Source organism: Protomyctophum bolini (genome assembly GCF_963924005.1).
Source record: "Protomyctophum bolini genome assembly, chromosome: 24".
NCBI classification, from domain to species: domain Eukaryota; kingdom Metazoa; phylum Chordata; class Actinopteri; order Myctophiformes; family Myctophidae; genus Protomyctophum; species Protomyctophum bolini.
The window spans coordinates 24,872,016-24,887,995 of NC_137885.1; positions in this window are offsets into that span (position 1 = coordinate 24,872,016).

Sequence of the window (15,980 nt, forward strand, 5' to 3'; positions counted from 1 at the left end):
TCTCACAATGCGTCGCAGTGGGAGCTTGTAGATCTGCTATTTTCAAAAGATTTCTATACGTTTGAAAACTTGAAATGCGGGACATTCTGCATAATGAGTACTTTTAAGTAGATTTTGATGCCAATTTTTTTTTGAATTCTCTCTCTTCTCTCCCATATTCAGAATTACATGTGCTTTCATCTTCAAAGGGCAACTTGGCTTTTATTAATTTTTTAGCGTGCGTTCTAGCGTGCCGTCTCTCACCTGTATGTATGAATTAGTCTATTTTTGGAAATAATTATTAAATGACTATTGAATGGGCCACGGTGTTGGGAAACTGTAAAGGTTATATCATATATCCTGGCATGCCCTTGAAAGCATTTTATTATTATTAATATTATAATAAAGAAGAAAGACAGACACACACACCAAATTAGCTTTGCTGTGTGTGTGTGTGTGTGTGTGTGTGTGTGTGTGTGTGTGTGTGTGTGTGTGTGTGTGCATGTGTCCTGTCACAACAAACATGAATATTGCACTGTTCAGTAGAAATGTTGTTTGAGGACCTGTAAAAGGGATGTACATATATTTTTACATTTGTAATTTTTTAATTTAATGGACCAAAGGGTAGACGTAATAAGCCTAGGCTTCAGTCTATACCTTTTTTTTTTCCAGAATAAGAAAATGAAAAAAAACTGATGAACTAAGAATGTTTTGTATGGAAAGAAAAAACAAACTAATAAACTAAACTAAACATACACATGCACTTACAGTAACGTTTAAGAATAGGGATCGACCGATTATTGGCTTTTTACGAAGCCTAAAAAAGCCCTAACCCTAAAGCGGTTCGTACTGTTGAGTTCCTCACCGGGCAGGCCCAGGTCCGAAGTCCTCCAGCGTCTACCCAGATCTCCGTCCTCCGTCCTCCCATCCATCCATGGACAGACCTGCAGATCTCCATCTCTAGAGGCTCCAGCTGTTTCTACTATGATCTCCATCCTGAGAGAGAAAGAAAGAAACCATTAGCTCTACAAGCTCACAACACGTTGCAGTGTGAGCTTGTACATCTGCTATTTTTGCTGAACGCTCCCCCAGAATAGGGATGCTGGGGTTGAAGTGGTAAACAAAAGAGTCATTAAGACTTTGATTAGCTTGTAAAGCTGACAGACATTCAACCAGAGTGCCACTAGGAGGCATCAACACATGTACAGTCCTCAACATCTTTTGTAATTTGTAATCAAGTTGTTACAAAGACCAAGAGGCACGCTCATGATATGAGATATTGACTCTCAAACTATTGTGCAGAGTCATTTAGATTTATCCTAAAATATTTAAAACATTTGGATTACTGTAAATGATGCCATTCTTCGTACCATAACAGTACAAAAGCAGTTATCCATCCTCCGAAACAATCAAGAACTATTCCTACTCACAGCTCATCAGAGTCCTCTGAGGAAGCCCCCGGGGGGGGGGGGGGGGGGCTTTGGAACGGATCTCTGTCCAGGGAACATCAGATCGCCTATCGATATCTCCATTCTAACAAAGAAAAAAAAAAACACACACACACACACACCAAATTAGCCTTTCTGTGTGTGTGTGTGTGTGTGTGTGTGTGTGTGTGTGTGTGTGTGTGTGTGTGTGTGCACCCCCTGTCCAGCAGCCGCGTTCCAGCGATCTTCATCCTAACAAAGAAAGATTGATTAGAGTGACCAAGACCCAGATATATACAGTATTCTATCCTGTCACAACATACAGTATATACATCCTAGTACATCAAACTTTTATTTATAGAGAACATTTAAACAGAAGCTAAACATATCACTTACAGTAATAAACGTTTAAGTTAGGGTTCTTTTTGACAGGCCTAACAGGGTCTCTTACTTTGAGTAGTCTTCAGAGGAATGCAGAATCCTGGACAGCGGGAGACCTGCAGTACATCCGGAAGAAAGACTTCGCACATCACTCCCTTGTTGCTGCCAATAGTCTGGATTTTATTAACAAGAAAATAATGACTATTTACAGATATATGGCATCATGAATAAATTACAATCAACATGAAACTATTTTTTTTACTATGGCGTCTTCTCTCGTGTATCATCAGATGTCCGGCTCCATGCTCGCCTCTCCTTGGAGGCCAGTTGGGTCAAAACACAGTATACCACATTGTGACAGCTGTAGTGAGTCTACAGTCCACCTGCCTGCTGGCAATATAGCCTGGTTGTGATATGTAGATGTGATTGATATTTTTTGTTTGTTTTTTTAAGTCATTCTATAATTACAATACAAAGTATTTGTATTTACCTACTAACCCTAACCCTCAGCCATGAATTCTACAAAGACAATCGCACTAACCTTGCTTGGTCGGTGGCTGTGCAGTTTTGTCCACGTTCAATGTGGGCTGATGATTCCACCGCAAGGTCGCCAGTGGTGCAAAGCAGTGGTTCCCAAAGTGGGGTCCAGGGACCCCCAGGGGTCCCCAGCTAAATGATAGTTTGGAACCAAATGGACCCTTTTCGTTTTGTAACTCTGAGAGTGTATAGCCTACAAATGGAACCAAATGGACCCTGTGGGCAGTGTTGTCAAGTAACTAAAGTAATATTACTTTCAGTAATATTATTACGTATTTCCAGTAACTAGTAACGTAACTAGTTACTTTCACATTTTGAGTAATAATATTACATTCACGTTTTTCCAAAAGTAACTATTTTCACGAGCCTTGGTGGAACTGTGGGTTTGAGTGTTTTATTTATAATGGTAGACTGCAGGGTTGGGGTCGAGTTGCATTGCATTGCATGCTGCTGATCTCTATAGAGTCTAGAGCGGATACGGAAACGATGCGCACTTGTCTGTACGTGTGTGTGAAGTATTGGATGCAGAGGGACGGGCCTTAGACCGCCCGGAAAGCGGAAAAACAACAAGCTAGTGTGTGACTTGGGTTGTTAAACTGTAAATAAAAGTAAATAAACTATAATAAACATGGAGGTGTAGGAGACACCGGCACCACAAATCCTTTCATTCACTACTTGGAAGTATTCGCATTATTTTTGAGTATACGTCCCCGATAGAGACGATTATTGTCCGCTGCAAGTTGTGCATATAGGGAAGAAGGTGTGGTTTTCATTTAGTCTGTAATTTATGAATTCATACACAGTAAAAGTCTTATAGTGTTCATTTAATTCAAATGAGTGTACAAATGGAACCAAATGGACCCACAAAGTAATAATAAAAAATGACTGTTTAAGAGTAACTTTGACAACAACTGCCTGCGGGTCCATTTGTTTCCATTTGTACACTCTCAGAGTTAAATTAACATTGATTTTACAATACAAATTGGGGTCTCAGAGATAGACATGCCCAATTAGCCTAATTCAGGTCAAACCGGCCGGGCACCTTGAAATGAAAAGGGTTGAAAATCACTGCTAGAGCATCTTCTCTTATGGGGGTCCTTGGTATACATGTTCAAATGGGGTGTCCATAGGACCCCCAAAATGATACTCTAATGAGTATAATTTTGGGGGTCCCTGACATGAAAAAGTTTGTGAAACACTGGTGTAAAGTAACTGTATTCACATAAACATGTCCTGCGTGTTTCCAATGTCAATGCTTTTACTTCTACTCCACTACATCTCAGAGGCAAATAGGATACTTTTTACTTTAAATGCCGTTTTTATTAGGCATTTCGTGTTTTGGAAATTACTTCAGAATATAATCGACGGATAAGCAGTATAAAACGGAAAATAATACAAGTAAATAATATTAATAATGAGTGACAGATAAATTATGTTAATGTTCCAGATGAATATGAATGAAAAAAGTAAATAAATAAACAAGATGTGGAGAAGAAGACAGTTAAACAAACATTGACAGATAAAAACAAGTTACAACCAAACAAAACAAAGACTCTCAAACTCTCCCAGCACAAATTTTACTATAGTTACTTAGATTTGGATTATTATTACAATAAATACATTAACCACTTCCGCCCTATGTGTATACTACTTAATTTAGGCTATTTGAAAATAGTCGATCTACAAGCTTTGCGACACATTGTGAGCTTGTAGATTAGACTATTTTCAAAGCATGTTTATTTGGAAACAGTATATTCTAATGTGAATACTTTTTATTTTACTCAAGCAAAATTTTGAATAGAATTTTGAATGCCAGACTTTTATTGGAGTATTTTTCTACATTGTGGTACTTCCACCACTGGAGGTCGCTAATGGTGTCTTGGAAAGTCTTATAACATACCACCAATATACAACATCCAACTTTTTAGAACCAGTGATGTTTTTGGCAGCAAATTTCTATTTTAGTTCAGTGATAGTCTTTGGAATGAAACTTTTAGTCATATTTTAGTCACCTGGAATGCTTTAGTTAGTCTAGTTTTAGTCGACTAAATGCCATACGATTTTAGTCGACTAAATCTGCAGTTCATTTAGTCGACTAAAATGTATTTTGGCGGGCCTTGATGCCGTCGTAATGACGAGTGTTTTTACACTTGCTGAAAATAGCCGATCTACAAGCTCACAACGTGTCGCGCTACGACGCAAGCTTGTAGATCGGCTGTTTTCAGCATACAACCAAGTGTAAAATGACTTATACTGAATCTCTTGTCCACTAGTCCCTTCCTAACATTTTAGTCTAGTTTATATTAGTTGATGAAATTGTCAATATATTTAGTCTTAGTTTTAGTCATAGCTTAGTTTATTTAGTTTCCATTTCGTTTTCAGCATTGAAAAAAGGTAGTTTTAGTCGACAAAAACAACACTGTTTAGAACAGTGTATTATTATTTTTTCATTAACCACGTATAGATTGTAGATCTGCTACTTTCAATTTTTTTTTAATACTATTTAAAGTATTTATACATTTGAAAAATTGAGAAATAGCACCTTCTGCACAATGAGAAACGTCTATATTTGGTACTTGAAGTACATTTTGATACCAATACTTTCATACTTTTACTCAAGACATTTTTGAATTACAGACAGTTATTTGTAACAGAGTAAATATTACATAATAGTCATTAAGAATCATATATGTAAGCGAACAACCTAACATCCGAATATCTGAAACTACAGTATTAGTATAGACTATAGAGAGCTATATGTCTACATTAAAAGGCTAAACTAAATTACATAAACTGAGCCTTTGCACACGCCTGCAAGTGCTACGGTCTAAGATGGAGTCTGAAGAGGTGGGTTTTCAGACTACACACAGAACCAACTTCAACGTCAATCTTACTCGTGCCGTTTCAGATAACATCTTCGACACAAGCAGGCACACACACTGGAGCATGCGGGCAGCGGTGGCCGAACGGTTTGCGGAGCGGTCTTGATATCGGAAGGTCGCTATAGTTCGTATCCCCGGACCGGCACGTTAAAATTACCACCGCTTAAGTGCCCTTGGACAAGGCATTGAACCCCTACCATGAAATGTTCTATGAGCAGGGCCTGGCTGTAAAACAAGTTCTTGAGCTTATATACCATAGTCCAGTTACCCTGGGTAAACATAGCACCTTTCATGTTGTCGTCGCTGTTGTCAACCAAACAAACGCACGCACTCCTGGGTCCGCGCGCCCCGCGGGCGGCTCCGAGCAGAGCACACACAGCACCATATGGGGAACTGGGCCCATCAGCGCACGCATGGCTGTGTCCCATCATTAAGGATACCAAACAACACAATGAGGCCTGGTACTTTGTCAGGGCGGGCCCTCTCTTTGCCGCTAGCTAGTGTGTGTGTGTCTGTTGTGGTGTTGTTGTTGTTGCCTTGTGGTGCAGAGATTGTGTTGTCTTTCCACACTTGTAAAACAACAAAAATCTGGACATATGGTCTCGTTACAGTGCCCCCCCCCCCCCCTTCACCCTCCAGTAAGGGGCCTGACGTATACTGTATATCATCGACCTCCGACCTCCTATCGGGGAGAAACCCCTCATAAACCTCTGATCGTCCACTGTACTGGCACAGCCAATATATACAGTTCATACGTGCGTGTGGGTTTGTGTGTGCGTTAGGTTGTGCACAGGTGGTGATAAACGACCATGCTGTTTTCGTGCTCATATACCCAGCCAGGCACCCAGCCACCCACCAACCCACACACACAGCTCCGTAAGGGACAAAACACACAGCTCCGTAAGGGACCACTCAACACATAGCTCTGTAAGGGACAAAACACACAGCTCCGTAAGGGACTCAACACATAGCTCCGTAAGGGACAAAACACACAGCTCCGTAAGGGACTCAACACATAGCTCTGTAAGGGACAAAACACACAGCTCCGTAAGGGACCACTCAACACATAGCTCCGTAAGGGAGTGGTTGCACCACTCAACACATAGCTCCGTAAGGGACTCAACACATAGCTCCGTATGGGAGTGGTTGCACCACTCAAAAAAAGGCATGGCGCGAAATGAGTAAGCAGGCATGTTCTGAACTTGTATAGATCTGCTACTTTTGCCATTTTTGAATTTGAATACTGAAAAGTTACAGTTCTGGACATACTGTACGTATGAGGTTTCCATCCCGACAGAGACATTTCACTTCATTTCAATTTAATTCATGAGTTCACATTCCTCTTTTGGGCAATTTTCAAAAAGAAGCAGCCAATATAGGATACACGGCTATTTGGGGTAATCCTTGAGGAAAGAGTGCAAGAGACCCGCACCACATCCCACACCAGCTGCTAAGAGGCAGGGTGCTGGATTTTCGTCACGTAGAATAAACAGAATAAATCCGCACAAAAAAAGCTCCCACCGTTTGCCGAGTTTATCTGAGAGTGACGATTAGTCGGAGCCGCCGGGCCGGGCTAATCCTCAGCCTGGAGGCCTGAAGTGTCACTCTGAAAAAGATATTTACAGACGGTTTGGCATCGGATGGAACAGAACCCTCCTGGATGGAACAGAACCCTCCTGCATTGGATGGAACAGAACCCTCCTGCAGTGGTAGAAAAACTACTCACGTTTGTTGGGACAACTTTAGTATTTTTCAACCAAGGTTCATGTTTTAAGGTTGTTATTAGAGAAAGTAAAAGATGAGTGTTCATTTTTTTGTCCTACTAGACCCCAAGAAATCTGGCCACAAAAGTACACAGGATTTACTGAATGTGAAGGTAGCCTACTGGGGGGAAGCCACACTGTGTGTCATAAGGCTCAATATGTCAGTTTGACACATTCAGTAGATCCCATGATCTTTTGTGCCAGATTTCTTAAAAAAATCTTAAAAAAAGAAATCAATATAACATTTTGTAAAGAAATACATATTTAGCCCCATGCTCAAATGCCCCCGCCACCCTATCAAAAACAGCTAAAATCCCTAAAACGAAAGAAAACAGAAAATTAAAAAAAATAAAATCTTTTACTTTCTTTAATAACAACCTAAAACATGAACCTTGGTTCCTTTAAGTAAAAGTATTAATATGGCAATGTAGAAATAGTACTCTGTTACAAGTCGTGACTTCAAAATGTCCATCCATCCATCCATCCATCTTCAACCGCTTATCCGTAGTCGGGTCGAGGGGGCAACAGCTCCACCAGAGAGCTCCAGACTTCCCTCTCCAGAGCAACATTAGTGACTTCCTCCTGGGGGATCCCGAGGTGTTCCAAGGCCAGTGAGTCGATGTGTTTCCTCCAACTGCGCCTTGGTCTGCCCCGGGGTCTCCTCCCAGTGGGACGTGCCTCAAGGACCTCCCTAGGGAGACTTCAAAATGGATTTGAGTAAAAGTACAAAAGTATTGTTTGGCATAACGTACCAAAAGTCACACTCACTATGCAGAATGTCCCATTTTTAAGTTTTCAAATGTAGGCCTATACAAATATTTAGAAAATAGCTGATCCGCTATTTTCAAATGGCCGAATGTACAGGGCTGAAGTGGTTATACTGTTTACTGTATGTTTTGTAATTATAAACAAAATGTACAAAGTACTGTAAACTAAAGTAGTAGTGGAGTGAAAGTACAATATTTGCCTCTGTAGTGAAGTAGAAGTAAAAGTACTGGCAAAAGGAAATACTCAAGGAAAGTATAAATATCTCAAAACTGTACTCAAGTACAGTACTTAAGTAAATGTACTTTAGTTACTTTCCACCACTGCCTCTATTCCACACATGGTTCCCAAACGTTTCAGCTCGCGAGATCAGACGTTTTGCCCGAGGGGACCCAAACTAACTGGAAATAAATAGCAGATCTACAAGCTCACAGTGCTTCACTCGAGTCGAGTCGTGACCCACAAATGGGTTCCGACCCACTGTTTGGGAAACTCTACTCTACTCTACTAGTCTACTCTCTTCCTGTAGGATTTCAGCAGGCAGTCCCTAATGAAAGACACGCACGCACACAGTCACACACACACACACACACACACACTAGGGTTGCCACCTTTGAGATCTTGAAATAAGGAACACTTATACGACCACGCGGTGAAGCAGCGCCGTTATCGGGTTATCCGATCACATCAACTAACTGGCCTTGGAACACCTCGGGATCCCCCAGGAGGACGTTGCTAATGTCCTGGTGAGGGAAGTCTGGGGCTCTCTGGTGGAGCTGTTTCCCCCGTGACCTGACTACGGATAAGCGGTTGAAGCTGGATGGATCAGGGACGGATTAACCCCCATGAGTGTAATGTGTTGGGGGGCCCATTACGTGCGTGCACATTTTTTGTGTTTTTTTATGTTTTTATCATCTTTTTGACCTAAATTGAACAAAATCAATGGCCAATTTCAGGGCCTCAAACCCAGTACCACACGATCCAGTTTCATCACAGGGCCCCTAACAGCCAAGGGCCCCTAGGCCCTGGTCCCACTGGCCCAAAAGCTAATTTGGCCCTGGGATGGATGGATGATTTCACATAACTTTGGGGTCACTTGGTGGTCACTGTGGTCAGTAAGGAAGGGGTAGACCTACTACACTGGATTTATTAACAGTTATGAAGTAGCCTATTCTGTTCATAACAACATAAGAGTTCTGATTCTGAATCTGAGTTCTTTAAATGGGCACAATATTTAATTAAATTGATTCATTTATATTAAATACATGTTTATTTATTAGACTTCATTAATAAACAATTAACCATAATAGTCTACTGAAATAGTTTGGCTATATGCCCACATCAGCAGCCATTGGCTATTGCATGGGCAGGACAATAGACAGAATCGATCTCAGGGGCAGTTTGTGACACTTTGGGTGTTCTCAGACTGTGATCATACTGTTGATCCCAGTTCCCCATGCGCCACAGAAAACATACGCCAACATACTTTGCAATTTGCTCCATATTAATCTCCCATGACATTGTCAAGCCAGGGATTTGCCTCTTCCCTGCACTCACTCACGTCTATATTTTTAAGGCGTTTTCTTTTTTGAGATGAACACGGTGGAGAATCAGCTGTTGTAGAACTTCTAGTACTAGACATTTTAAACAGTGCGGTGCGGCCGGCCGGCGAGACAGGCACTGGATTCGCCACGGCGCAATTGAGAGCAACAGCAGAGCACACCGCACACAAGCAGATCGGCAGCCACGGGGAGGTTTTTGTTTATGCTCGTGGGAGGTCCTGCGTGACCAGGACAATTGTGCTGTCTTTAATATTTCCTGTTTTATTTTGTTCATTATTGTTAAATTCAGTGTTGACGTTGTGTGACAGATCGCGCAGGGGGCATTTAGGAAAATACGGAACAAACCGCGTTCCGTATTGATTCAATACGGGACGCATCATTTAATGCTCAAATAAAGGACGAATCCGTATTTTAAGGAACGGGTGGCAACCCTAACACACACACAGTCACGTACGCACACAGTCACACACAGTCACACACACACACACACACACACACACAGTCACACACACAGTCACACACACACAAAGGGCATGCAGACTTCTGTCCGAGTGACACCCAGGGGAACTTGTGTCCTTTGTCAAAAGTAACTGGTTCTGCCACGGCGGCAGTTTCAGCTAGGAGGCACTGTGTGTGTGTGTGTGTGTGTGTGTGTGTGTGTGTGTGTGTGTGAATCCACAAGAGCATGTTTGTATTCACTGTCTGTATCTCTTTACTGAAGCTATATGGGATTGCCACTACAGTATGACTAGAAGGCCTGTGACTCATGCATGGGAAATGTGCTTTAGTGTAAACAAGCACAGTCCTTTTCTTTGTAGAAAGCACCAACACCATACTGCATGTTGGGCTATATGGAAGAGAGCATAGTTGAGTTGGAACTTTACCCTTTTATCTCTCACGCACACACACACACACACAGCTAATCTCCGGCACCGTTGCCCCGGTCGATGCCAAACTACAAAGGAAAGGGACTTGAACTTGTATGTCCTGTCATTCAACCCCCAGAGAGGAGGAGAAACACTCTGTATACTGCTTCACTCTGTATATATATATTTTTTTCTTATTTCCATTTTCCTAAAAAAAAAGATAAATGAAAAAAGTAGTTGAACAAACAAGGCCCTGCATGTATTAGGATGGGTGTTTTCGATCAATCTATCATAATGGTTAATGGAGTTTTATTTGAAGTTAGAATGCATGGGTTTGTAGGGGGCGTGTCTGATAGTGAATATCAAATATCAGTTCAAACTAAATCAAGCAACTTAAAAACAGTCCACTGTATAAAATACAATTAAAAGTCTACTCAGGCTCCCAAAATCCTGAGTAGACTAATAAAATGACCCCAATAATAGTAAAATATCCATTTAACTCTGGGGAAAAAACTAAAATCCTGTTTAATCTCTAAGAGAAGGCATCGATTTTTGCGGGGCTGGGGGAGGTTTTGTGACCTTGCTGCGGAATAGAAATCCCATTAATGGAAATGATTAAAGCTAGATTTAATCTCACTTTGTCACAATGCCAAAGGAGCAAGCACATCTTACACCTCTGAACACAGAGGCCACCGTGAAGTCTGGGACATTATGCGAAGTGCTAAATATAGAATCTGATCTCAGGTTAAAATGCGTTAAAGAACCACCATTCTTCTGTGCGTTAGAATCTGATCTCAGGTCAGAATGGGAACTCTCTAGGAGGTCCTCCTGAGATCAGCCCTCCATCCTCACTTACAGATAATACAGATAATTCTAGGGGTCCTTGACATGAAAAGAGTTGAGCACCGCTGACAGAATCATAGGTTTTTCAGAAAACTGTCAGGATTTGTGAAGGCATTATTTTGTAGAATGGTCCTCAGGTGTAAAATGGGATAATTGCAGCAACCTGGCTGAGACAGAGGGAGCTATAGGAGCACGCAGGGTTCAACCTGGCTGAGACAGAGGGAGCTATAGGAGCACGCAGGGTTCAACCTGGCTGAGACAGAGGGAGCTATAGGAGCACGCAGGGTTCAACCTGGCTGAGACAGAGGGAGCTATAGGAGAAACTCAGGGTTCAACCTGGCTGAGACAGAGGGAGCTATAGGAGAAACGCAGGGTTCAACCTGGCTGAGACAGAGGGAGCTATAGGAGAAACGCAGGGTTCAACCTGGCTGAGACAGAGGGAGCTATAGGAGAAACGCAGGGTTCAACCTGGCTGAGACGGAGGGAGCTATAGGAGCACGCAGGGTTCAACCTGGCTGAGACAGAGGGAGCTATAGGAGCACGCAGGGTTCAACCTGGCTGAGACAGAGGGAGCTATAGGAGCACGCAGGGTTCAACCTGGCTGAGACAGAGGGAGCTATAGGAGCACGCAGGGTTCAACCTGGCTGAGACGGAGGGAGCTATAGGAGCACGCAGGGTTCAACCTGGCTGAGACGGAGGGAGCTATAGGAGCACGCAGGGTTCAACCTGGCTGAGACAGAGGGAGCTATAGGAGCAGGCAGGGTTCAACCTGGCTGAGACAGAGGGAGCTATAGGAGAAACTCAGGGTTCAACCTGGCTGAGACAGAGGGAGCTATAGGAGAAACGCAGGGTTCAACCTGGCTGAGACAGAGGGAGCTATAGGAGAAACGCAGGGTTCAACCTGGCTGAGACAGAGGGAGCTATAGGAGAAACGCAGGGTTCAACCTGGCTGAGACGGAGGGAGCTATAGGAGCACGCAGGGTTCAACCTGGCTGAGACAGAGGGAGCTATAGGAGCAGGCAGGGTTCAACCTGGCTGAGACAGAGGGAGCTATAGGAGCAGGCAGGGTTCAACCTGGCTGAGACAGAGGGAGCTATAGGAGCAGGCAGGGTTCAACCTGGCTGAGACAGAGGGAGCTATAGGAGCAGGCAGGGTTCAACCTGGCTGAGACAGAGGGAGCTATAGGAGCACGCAGGGTTCAACCTGGCTGAGACAGAGGGAGCTATAGGAGCACGCAGGGTTCAACCTGGCTGAGACAGAGGGAGCTATAGGAGCACGCAGGGTTCAACCTGGCTGAGACAGAGGGAGCTATAGGAGCATGCAGGGTTCAACCTGGCTGAGACAGAGGGAGCTATAGGAGCACGCAGGGTTCAACCTGGCTGAGACAGAGGGAGCTATAGGAGCACGCAGGGCCATGTGTGTGGGCGCCGAGTGTCTCTTATCTCCACGCGGCCGCTGGCGTGAGTCATGTTCAATTTCTATCACGCTAGACTCTCCAGGCAGCGTGGAGAGAATGGTTGGCTCTATCACTGCCATGACGCCGTTCCTTCTTCTATATTAATCCCTTCGTGTGTTAAGCTACCGGTATACCAAAAGGGACTAAATTCATTTAGCTCCTATGCCACCGGAACTTGGAACGCCCTACCAACAGCCATTAAGAAATGTGAATCCCTAGATTCCATCAAAACCAGGGGGGGGGGGGTAACGATATAGTAACTGCGTCGAAAAATCGATTTTAATTTCAAGAATCGAAGTATCGAAGAATCGAAAATGAAGTGTCAGCAATATTGACAATGTATCGTATCGTTTTGCAACGCAAATGATCGGTATTGAATCGTTCCGCTATATGCAAATAATCGATCGTATCAATACTACATTTTTGTGCGTGGTATTTAGCAATTTTTTAGAAGAAAAAAAGAAAAAGAGGGGTTTAATTACTTAATTTAAAATAAAGTCAATGTATTTGAAATAGTTACTGTATCGATTTCAAACCATGGAATCGGATCGGATCGCCATAATGAACCAATACCGTCCACGTATCGCATCGTCAACCATGTATCGTGATATGTATCGTATCGCTACACCCCTAATCGCTAAACCATGATGTAAACTAGCGTTAGTGCCTTTCCCTTTCATGGATTCGTCCTCATAGCAGTTTTTGTATTGACTAGTGCTTTCGTTTAAAATGTATCCATTCTACATACTGTGAATAGTTTTCAATCAATCAATCAGTTTATTGTTTTTAATAAACTACTTCTGATCTGCTGTACCTATACTTCTGATATGCTGTCACACACACACACACACACACACACACACACACACACAACTGGATGTGCCCTGCACCTTAACACGTCAAATCCTATTGGATGATTCCTATTGTTGGGGGGCATAAATCCTCACCCATCTCCGCGTTCTTAACTTTTTGTAAATTAACGGCCTATATATACTTGGTCACACCAAAAGTGCCTTCGAACTCGTTAGATCGGCTACTTCTGCTGATTTAAAAACATATATGCAAAAAAAATTCCTCGATTACCTTTTTCACTGACGAAAACGGAATGCAAAATTAAATAAAAACTAAGCTATGATGACTAAAACTATGACTAAATATACAGACAATTTTGTCAACAAATAACAACTATAGACTACAATGTTAAGGAGGGACTATAGTGGAGAAGAGACCAAGCCATTTTATTCTTGGTTGCATGCTGGAAATAGCTGATCTACAAGCTCATAGTGTGTCACATTGTGAGCTTGTAGATCTGTTATTTTCAAATGGCCGGTATATAGCACCGAAGTGGTAGTGTGTTTCTTTTAACCCATTCTGAACGGGAACCCATTTTGGTGTTAGCATCATGTTATGCTTTAGCTATTGAAAAATAGCAGATCTACAAGCTCATAGCGCGCCACCGAGTGGCACGCTACGAGCTTGTAGGTCTGCTATTTTTTGAAAAATCGAAGAACGACTGACATTTTTAGAATCTGATCTCAGGTCAGAAATTGGGGTTAATCAGACCAGTGTGTGTCCAGTGGAAACCTCGTATGAATCTGATCTCAGGTCAGAATGGGTTAACAATAATCAAAATCTACACAGTACCTAGTCACAAAGTTTACATATCATTGCAGTGGAGTAAAAGTACAATATTTGCCTCTGAGATGTACAGTAGTGGAGTATAGAGGTAAAAGTATTGGAAATTGTAGTACAAAAACCTCCAACTTGTAGTTGAGTACAGGTAGTAGTAGTAGTAGTTACTTTACACCACTGAGAAGACATCGTTGAAGAGGTCGTGAACGGTGCATTTAGTGCAGCGTTCAAATCGACATAATGCCGTTGTTTGAATACAAGTGTTGTTAACAAGATAAGATGAACGAATCCCTGTATCTGTGGGGACAGTCTGGTGTTGACAGGTAAGATCCCTGTATCTGTGGGGACAGTCTGGTGTTGACAGGTAAGATCCCTGTATCTGTGGGGACAGTCTGGTGTTGACAGGTAAGATCCCTGTATCTGTGGGGACAGTCTGGTGTTGACAGGTAAGATCCCTGTATCTGTGGGGACAGTCTGGTGTTGACAGGTAAGATCCCTGTATCTGTGGGGACTCCCCCGCGTGAAAGTCCAACATCTTAACCACTAGACCAAAGGGAATCAAGAGCCACACTGCTACACAGACGCATTCATGAGTGGATATAAATGAGTCTTGCAATATATGTCCACTTAACAAGCATGTGCCAGAATATTATTTGCACTGCAGTGTGCATTTATAGCGTAGTGGACTATACACTGTAGTCCATGTGCAAGTGCTCCAGACTCGAGCAGGAGTAAGTATAGTCCCAAAGAACAGAGCAAAAACGTAATGGCAGTCGGGGCTTGTCTTGTGTCGGTGCCTACTGGCACAAGTTGTCTAAGTCACTTTGTGTTGTTCTGACTGAGAGGGGGGGGGGGGGGGGGGTCTGAGTTTGGGTGGATGAATGTGCCCCCACTAGCACATCATGACACAGATTATCATAATTATTATTGTTGTTTCATCTGTTGTCTTTTTGTACGCATGTCCTCTTCTTATGTATGAATGTTATCTCCTACTTTGTGTGAAAACATTAACCACATCAGCCCACTGAGGATAATGAAATAAAAACAAAATAAAAACTACGCTACGATGACTAAAACTAAGACTAAATATACTGACAATTGTGTTGCTCCACAACACATTGTGCTATCCAAGTACATGTGTCACTGAGCTTAATGGTGCAGTAGGTAACATTTAGCCTATTTTTCTTTTTAATATTATGTATAAACATATTTTAGCCTTAATCTCCATCTATCAGCCACTATATTATTGTGCTGCTTGCACAAAGACACATTTTGGTTTAGTTTCACTGCATGTTTATGTTGACATTTCCTCTGTTTAAGTTGACATTCATCCTTTGCATCCTTTTTTATTTTGTATTGTTGATTTGTATTGTCTGTGTCCCAAAAAAAATCCAACAAAAACACAAAAAAGTTATGCATGTCGTGAACTCACGGTTTCCCAAACAGGACCTCCCTCAGTCGGGACAAACAATTCTATCTATAGTGTCTGTATTGATCTTAGAACACGTGACATGTTGGATTGGGGCTGTTGTTCCATCTGTATGGAGTTGGCTCCATAATGTTCTACAACGTACTGCTCCCACTAGAACGGCTAACACATGTTCTCCAAGGAGACATGGATGGGTTCTTCTTGGTTTGGGGAATACATGGGAGTAGAATACGCAGAAATATTATCAAGAGGTTTGGCAAATTAAGGAACCATTCATGTGAAGAACAAAGGCTTTATGATTTCTAAGACTACAGTACATGAATAATTATATAAGTAGTAATAAGAAGATGTGTGGACGTATGTATGTATAATGTTACATGTAGGTATGTCGGTTATAGTCTGTATGTATCAGTTTGTGCAAAAATGAAAAATAAAATGATTGAAAGAACGAACACGTG